Consider the following 533-nt stretch of genomic DNA (forward strand, 5'->3'; position numbering starts at 1 on the left):
CCATCCCCAGAAAAATGCAGCAAGAACATGCTAAAAATTGTTTTTACTGGAGTGGGTCTTTCTTTGAAGAAAATGAAATATTGAAGACATTTGAACACAAAAAGTTCTGATCATTTTATGTTTGTATTGCAGTTTAAGAAGATAATAGTCAGCAGATGTGATAAGAAAAACAATTCATAGAAGTTGCATTATCTCCAATAATGCTAGTGTGAATGCTTTTTGCTAAATGTGGTGGCTGAAGATGCTGGTGCAATTTAGTTTACTTGCTGAAAGGATTTGCTGAAAATGCAAAAGCTATTTGCAAAATGTTAAATTTGCTGAGAGAATTGAAATGTTAAGGAAGTACAAAAAGACTGCTGAAGTTAGCCTACATTACTTAAAATGTAGAGTGAGTTTGCTTAAAAATCCTCAATACATTCCAATTTTTAGAAAACACTTAGCACGTTGCTTAAATATGAGCTAAACTCCAAATTAGCCCAAAAAACTTTAGTAGATACAAATTTAGCTAAAAACCTCGAAAATTGCTAACATAT

Source organism: Oryzias melastigma, linkage group LG3 (assembly GCF_002922805.2).
Source record: "Oryzias melastigma strain HK-1 linkage group LG3, ASM292280v2, whole genome shotgun sequence".
Taxonomy (NCBI): domain Eukaryota; kingdom Metazoa; phylum Chordata; class Actinopteri; order Beloniformes; family Adrianichthyidae; genus Oryzias; species Oryzias melastigma.